Consider the following 7,508-nt stretch of genomic DNA (forward strand, 5'->3'; position numbering starts at 1 on the left):
TTAAAGTCTATTTTGTCTGATATGAGAATAGCTACTCCTGCTCATTTTGGGTTTCCATTTGCATGGTATATCTTTTTCCATCCCTTCACTTTTAGTCTATGGGTGTCTTTACAGGTGAGGTGGGTCTCTTGAAGACAGCGTATACTTGGTTCTATCTTTTTCATTCAGTCAGTTAGTCTGTGTCTTTTGAATGGGCAGTTTAGTCCATTCACATTCAGAGTAGTTATTGAGAAGTGTTGTTTAATTCCTGTCATTTAATTGCTAATTGTTTAAGTGGTTTAAATATCTTTTGATCATTATTTCCCCTTTTATTTCTCTTCTTCAATGTGAGTTGGGAATTTAAGGTGGAATGATCTAGCTTCTTTCTCTTTCTTGCTGGCACTTTTGTTTTAACTGTGGGTTTTACTCTTTCTTGTGTATCCATGATGGTGGCCACCATTATTCAGATTCCAGATTAATGACTCCCTTGAAAATTTCTTACAGGGCTCGTTGCGTGGTGGTGAACTCCCACAACTTTTGTTTTTTGGGAAATACACTATTTCTCCCATGAAGGAGAACCTTGCTGGGTAAAGAATTCTTACCTGGCAGTTTTTTTCTTTTAGTATTTTGAATATGTCATTCCACTTTCTTCTGGCCTATAGGGTTTTGTTTGAGAAGTCTGCTGTTAGTTTGATGGGTGTTCCCCTATAAGTGACCTGACGCTTTGCTCTTGCTGCTTGTAGAATTCTCTCTTTGTCTTTGAGCTTTGCAAATTTAACTACAGTATGTCTTGGGGAGGATCTTTTTGGGTTGAATCTGTTTGGGGACCTTTGAGCTTCCTGGATCTGAAGGTCTGTATCTTGCCCTACACCTGGGAAGTTTCCTATTACTCTTTCCTTGAGTAGGTTTTCAATACCTTTTCCTTTCTCCTGCCCTTCAGGAATACCCACAATTTGGATGTTAGAGTGCTTCAGGTTGTTTGCTATCTCTCTTAGGTTTTCCTTATTATTTTAAATTCTTTTTTCCTTTTTTTGTCATGAGGATTCCATGGGTGTGGCTGTGTTATATAGTTACGGGTGTTGATTGGTGGTGGTAGCTGGGTAGTCTTTGTTTATGGGTGTTTTTATTGTTATTGAGATTACTCGGGGTGGTTAAATAATTAATAGTGTAGTTGTCAGGATTGCAATGAGGAGGGAGAGGAAGTAAAGTATGATTAGGCCATTTTGGTTGGAGGTGACTGTTGCGGCTAATACTTAGATGTGGGCAATATTTTCGGGGATTGTTTTTCTAGCCAGGAGAGATCCAGTGTCTGGGAGGCTGTGCTTTGGCTTATGGTTAGGTTGAGGTAGGGTACTGTGCTGTGTTTGATGGTTGGGAAAAATCCTAGGAGGGTAGAAAAGTTGTGTATGGGCGAGAGCAGTTTGGGGGTTGGGTTAAGTGAGTTTAGGCATAGTTCTAGTGCTACGGTGAAACCTAGAATGGTGACGAGAAGGGTGGAAAGTTTAAGGTGGGGGGCATGGTCATTTGGGAGATATTTATTGGGGTGATGCTGTTGGAGATGATGAAACCAGCGAAGATACTGCCAATTGTTAGACGTTTGATTGGGTTTGTTAGGTTGGGGTTGTTTTCATTGATGTTTATTAGGGTTGGGAAGCAGGGTTGCTCTAGTAGTGCAAGGAAAATAATTCGGGTGCTGTAGGCAGCTGTAACGGTAGTGGTAATGAGTGTGACCGTGAGGGCTCAGGCATTGGTATACAATGTGTTTATGGCTTCGATGATTAGGTCTTTTGAGTAGAAGCCTGTTAGGAATGGTATGCCTGTGAGAGCGAGGTTTCTGATGGTTAGGGAGGTTGATGCGAGGGGTATAGTTTTGTGCAGGCCTCCTATTTTCTGGATGTCTTGTTCATTGTTTAGGTTATGGATAATAGAGACAGAGCATATAAATAGCATGGCTTTAAAAAATGCACATATACAGATGTGGAGGAACAATAGATGTGGTTGGTTGATGCCAATTGTTACGATTATTAAGCCTAGCTGGCTTGAAGTGGAGAATGCGATAATTTTTTAAATATCATTCTGTGTTAAGGCACAGATTGCCGTGAATAGTGTGGTGATGGCACCTAGTGTCAGCGTTTGGATCATCTTATTGTTTTCTATTAGGGGGTGAAACCGGATTAGTAGAAAGATTCCCGCTATTACTATCGTGCTGGAGTGAAGTAGGGCCGAGACAGGTGTGGGGCCCTCTATTGCAGAGGGCAGTCATGGGTGCATGCCAAATTGTGCGGACTTGCCCATTGCGGCAAGGAGGAGGCCTGCTAGTGGGAGAGGGCTTGGATTTGTGTTGAGGATAAATAATTGTTGAAGGTCTCATGCATTTGAATGTGCGAGAAATCATGCTAAGGCCAGGATAAAGCCTATATCGCCGATGTGGTTGTAGAGGATTGCTTGTAGGGCGGCTGTATTTGCATCTGTTCGGCCGTATCATCATCTGATGAGGAGAAAAGATATGATACCCACACCTTCCCATCCAATAAAGAGTTGGAAGAGGTTGTTGGCAGAGACCAGGATTAGTGTTGTGACGAGGAAAGTGAGTAGGTACTTGAAGAATTTATTGATGTCGGGGTCTAATTGCATATACCACAGGGAGAATTCCATGATGGATCATGTAACGAAGAGGCTACTGGAACAAAGACTATTGAGAAGTAATCTAGTTTAAAGTTAAGGGATAGTTTTAGTGTTTTAATGGTAATTCAGTGTCAGTTAGAGGTAATTGTGTCTTGTCCGGAGTAGATAAATACAAGGGCGGGTGTGAGGCTGGTCAGGAAAGCAAGTTGGACTGTGGCTTTCATGTAATAGGGGTAGGCGTAGTGTTTGTGTATGTAGGTGAGGGTAGGGATGATTGGGGTAGTGAGAATAACAAGTGAGACTATTATTAGGGATAAGGGGAGGTTTATTACTTTTATTTGGAGTTGCAACAAATTTTTGGTTCCTAAGGCCAATGGATTGCTTCTATCCTTTAAAAGGAAGAAAGCCATAGTTTTAGATATGGTGGTAAGAATTAGCAGTTCTTGTGGTCTTTCTTGGTAAATAAGAGGTTTTGAATCTCTGTCCTTAGGTTCACAACCCAATGTTTTGTTTAAACTATATTTACAGTAGAGGGGTCCTAGAACTGTTTTGGGGTAAAGGGATAGGAGTAGAAGTGGAATGATGTGTGTGAGTATCGGGGAATTTTCTCATGTGAGGGATGGTTTGATACTGTTGATGTGGTGTGTGAAAGCACCTCGTTGTGTTGTAATTAGTATAAATAGGGTGGATAGGGCTGTGATTAGCATGTTGAGGCCCATGAGAATGATTGTGATATTCGATCATGAGAATGATGTTATTATTACAAGTAACTCTCCGACTAGGTTGATAGTTGGTGGGAGGGCCAGATTCGTCAGGGAGGCCAGCAGTTATCATGTTGCTATTAGGGGGAGGAGTGTTTGTAGCTCGTGGGCTAGGATTATAGTTCGGCTGTGGGTACGTCCGTTCCTTCGTAGTTGGAGTTTGCAAGTCAGAAGACTAGGGATGATGTAAGTCCATGGGCAATTATTAGGGCTGTGGCTCCTGTGAATCCTCAAGGTGTTTGGATCAAAATGGCTACGATTACTAGGGCCATGTGGCTGACGGATGAGTAGGCAATGAGGGATTTTAGGTCCGTTTGACATAGGCAGATGGAGCTTGTTATGATTATTTCCCACAGGGAGAGTACGAGGAAGGGGTAAATTATGGAGTTTGTTGGGGGGTTAGGTTAATGGTAATTCATATTATTCTGTATACTCCCAATTTTAGCAGGATGGCCATGAGAACCATGGATCCGGTGATAGGGGCTTCTATGTGTGCTTTTGGTAGTCAGAGATGAAGTCCGTAGAGTGGTATTTTTACCATGAACGCTATCATGCATGCTGTCCATAGAAGAGTGTTGGATCATGGGGTAGGGGTGCTTGGGTTCAATGTTGGAGTAATAATAGGTTTAATGAGCCAGTAGAATTGTGAATACAGGTTAGTGCAATTAGTAGTGGTATAGAGCCGAAGAGGGTGTAGAATAGAAAGTAGAGTCCTCAATTCAATCGTTCTGGTTGGCTGCCTCACCGGGTGATAATAACCAGGGTTGGAATTAGTGTTGCTTCGAATAGGATGTAGAACATGATCAGTTCTGTGGCAGTAAATGTTGTGATTAAGAAAATCTGTAGTGAGATTAGTATGAGGATGTATAATTTTTTTCATGTGAATGTTTCTTTGGAGAGATGGTGTTGGCTTGCCATAATTATTAGGGGGAGGAGTCAGGTTGTTAGTGCTAAGAGATGGGTTGGGAGGGGGTCCAAGAAGAAGCTTGGTGATGTGGTTGTACCGTTTTCATTGTTGTGGTTCAGGAAGAGAAGGGTGATGAGGCTGATTAGTGGGCTGTGGGTTGTTGAGTTGATTCAAGTTATGTTGTTATTGGAGTATCACGTCGTGGGGATGAGTATGATTGTGGGAATAATAAACTTTAGCATTGTAGGAGGTTAAGGTTTTGTACGTGGTCTAGACGGTAAGTGTTGGAGATTATTACTAGAAGTGCCAAGCCTACGGCAGTTTCACAGACTGCGAAGACTAGGAGGATGATGGGAAGGGTGTGGGATAGGGTGAAGTGTAGGTTTAGGGATAGGAGGGTGGTCAGGATAAAGAGGGATAGTATTATACCTTCTAGGCATAGTAAAGAGGACATAAAGTGGGATTGATATGTTAGTAGTTCTACGAGGGACATGGCGTACACCAGAATGATGTTGATATAAATTGGAAGCATTTTAGTAGTTATGAAGAGTCGCAATTTAATGGGTTGAAACCAGTTGTTTTAGTTAAACTAACTACTATATTCAGCTCATTCTAGGCCTTTTTGGGTTCATTTATAGGCTAGGCCTAGTGCTAGTGTAAGGATTAGGGCAAGTGCTATGGTGAGTATTAGTTTGAAGTTGTTTGTTTGGGTGGCCCATGGGAGGGGCAGCAGTAAGGTAATTTCTAAGTTGAATAGTAGGAACGTGATGGCTACTAGGAAAAATTTTATGGAAAATGGTAGGTGGGCAGATCCTACTGGGTCAAATTCACACTCATATGGGCTTGATTTTTCTGCATAGGTGTATAGTTGGGGGAATCAGAATGCAATGGTGATAAGAAGGAGTGCTAATGTTATGTTGGTTAAGAGGGTCAAAGCTAGTTTGATTATTCTTTTCTGGGTTGTGACCAGATCTGATCAATTGGAAGTCAATTGTACTAGCTAATACTGAAAGAATAGGATCCTTATCAATAAATGGAGATGTATAGGAATAGTCAGATTACATCTACGAAGTGTCAATATCCGGCTGTGGCTTCAAAGCCAAAATGGTGTTTGGACGTGAAGTGAAATTTTAGTTGGTGTAGAAGGCAGATAATGAGGAAAGAGGATCCAATCATTACATGGAGGCCATGGAAGCCCGTTGCTATGAAGAATGTTGATCCATATACACTGTCAGAAATGGTAAAAGATGTTTCAAGGTACCCTGAGATTTGGAGGAGTGTAAAGTAAATGCCCAGGGAGATTGTGATGAAGAGGGCTTGGAGTATGTGTTTGTGGTTTCCTTCCATGAGGCTGTGGTGGGCCTATGTAATAGACACTCTGGAGGCTAACGGGACTAACGTATTAAGTAGTGGGACTTCTATAGTGTTGAGGGGGTCAATGCCCCGCTGTGGTCAGTAGCCTCCTAGATCGGGGTTTGGGGCTAGGCTTGAGTGATAAAAGGCTCAGAAGAACCCAGCGAAGAAGAAAATTTCGGATACGATAAATAGGATTATTCCGTATCACAGTCCTGTTTGGACAACAGTTATATGGTGGCCCTGGAAGGTACTCTCTTGCACTACATCTTGTCATCATTGGTATATGGTTAGTAGATTAGTTAGTAGTCCTAGGGCTAGTAGAATATTAGAATTAAAGTGGAATCATATTGTTAGGCAGATGCTATGAGTAGGGTGGATAGGGCTCCTGTGAGCCGCCAGGGGCTGGGGTTTACTATGTGGTAGGCGTGGGCCTGGTGAGTCATTAGGTGTTGTCATGTAGGTACTAGGAGGGTAAATACATAAGCTTGAATTAGAGCTACAGCAAGTTTGAGAGTGGTGAGTAGGATAAGGAGGGTGAAGGTGGTTGAGGCTGTTAGGGGCTTAGGGTTGTTAGCACTAGTGTGGCACTTCCAATGAGGTGCATAAGTAGAGGGCCAGCTGTGATGTTGGCTGTTAACCGTATGGCCTAGGCTACAGGTTGGATGAAGAGGCTGATGGTTTCGATGATTACGAGTATTGGGATAAGGGGAGTGGGTGTACCTTGGGGTAGAAAGTGGGCTAGGGATTCTTTTGTTTTGTGGTGGAGACCCAGGATTACTGCTCCGGCTCACAGGGGGATTGCCATGCCTAGGTTTAGGGATAGCTGGGAGGTTGGTGTAAATGAGTGGGGTAGTAGACCTAGTAGATTTGTTGAACCAATAAATAGGATCGGTGAGATTAGTATTAAGGACCATGTTTTTCCCTTGGTGTTGTGAATTGCTATCAGTTGTTTTAGAATGAGTTGAACCAGTCATATTTGCAGAGAGGTTAAGCGATTGTTGATGAGGCGAGAGGGGTGGGGGTATATTGCGTTGGGTAGAAGGATGATGAGGGTTACGATGGGTATTCCCATTAGTGTGGTGTGGTGAAAGAGGTAAATAGATTTTCATTCATTTTTTTTCTCAGAGATTTGTGTGTTTTGATACTTTAGCAGTTTTTTTTCTGCAGGACCAGGGGGGTAGGCAAACTTTGAGAATTTTAGTTGAAGTATGATGAAAAGTGTTATGATTATGGACATAATAGTAGTGAATCATGTTGAGGTATCCAGTTGTGGCATTTCATTGTGGGAAGGCTGGTACTTCCATTCTTTATCTTAAAAGGTTAACACTATTTAGCTTCACGATGTACTTATAGTGTTGAGTTTGATCAGTCCTCAAAGTATTTGAGTGGGACAAGTTCAAGTACGATGGGCATGAAGCTGTGGCTTGAGCTGCAGATTTCTGAGCATTGTCCGTAGAATAGGCCCGGTCGTGTGGCTGTTACAGTCGTTTGATTTAAACGTCCTGGGACTCCGTCTGTTTTCAGGCCTAGTGAGGGTACGGTTCATGAGTGCAGCACGTCTTCGGATGAGATTAGCATGCGAATTGGGATTTCTGTTGGGAGTACTGTTTGGTTATCTACCTCTAGAAGTCGGAGTTCTCCTGGTTTCAAGTCGGGAGTGGGAATTATGTATGAGTCGCAGTTTAGGTCTGCATAATCTGTGTACTCGTAGCTTCAGTATCATTGGTGGACCATAGTCTTGACGGTTAGGAGAGGATTGTTGATTTCATCTGTTATGTAGAGGATTCACAGTGATGGGAGGGCAATTGAGATTAGAATAATGGCGGGTAGAATTGTTCATACGGTTTCTACTTCTTGGGCATCTATAGTGCTTGTGTGAG

The 7,508-nt window shown here is 42.5% G+C and overlaps 1 pseudogene; it reads right to left on the bottom strand.

Moving 5' to 3' along the window:
- Positions 1-6,070: 6,070 nt before the first annotated feature.
- On the bottom strand, positions 6,071-6,741 carry LOC134361814 (ATP synthase subunit a-like; annotated as a pseudogene).
- Positions 6,742-7,508: the final 767 nt, after the last annotated feature.

This window comes from Cynocephalus volans, chromosome 13, assembly GCF_027409185.1.
Source record: "Cynocephalus volans isolate mCynVol1 chromosome 13, mCynVol1.pri, whole genome shotgun sequence".
NCBI classification, from domain to species: Eukaryota; Metazoa; Chordata; class Mammalia; order Dermoptera; family Cynocephalidae; genus Cynocephalus; species Cynocephalus volans.